Genomic DNA, 240 nt, shown 5'->3' on the forward strand with positions numbered 1-240 from the left:
CCCGGGCCCTCCATGGGGACAGGGGAGCTGGGGAAGGGCTGTGGGGGCTGTGAGGTCGGTGGAGACTGAGGACACAGCGCGCTGGGAGATGAAGGGGATCTGGCTGGTCACCTGGGTGCTGGCTGCGTGTCTGGCCCGACCCAGTTCTCTGGACTTGCTTCCGTGCTGTGGGTCCTGCCCTGCCAGGATGCTCGTTCATGGCCTGTTCACTGCTCTCTCCTCTGCTGCAGTTTGGGAAAT

At 64.2% G+C, this 240-nt stretch overlaps 1 protein-coding gene across 1 annotated transcript in view; it reads left to right on the forward strand.

The window, feature by feature from the left end:
• Nucleotides 1-240, forward strand: part of LOC104497479 (serine protease HTRA2, mitochondrial-like) — a gene marked incomplete at both ends in the record, with an annotated part of 2,353 nt that overhangs the window by 651 nt on the left and 1,462 nt on the right. The window lies entirely within an intron of this gene.

This window comes from Buceros rhinoceros, unplaced genomic scaffold (assembly GCF_000710305.1).
Source record: "Buceros rhinoceros silvestris isolate BGI_N320 unplaced genomic scaffold, ASM71030v1 scaffold22187, whole genome shotgun sequence".
Taxonomy (NCBI): Eukaryota; Metazoa; Chordata; class Aves; order Bucerotiformes; family Bucerotidae; genus Buceros; species Buceros rhinoceros.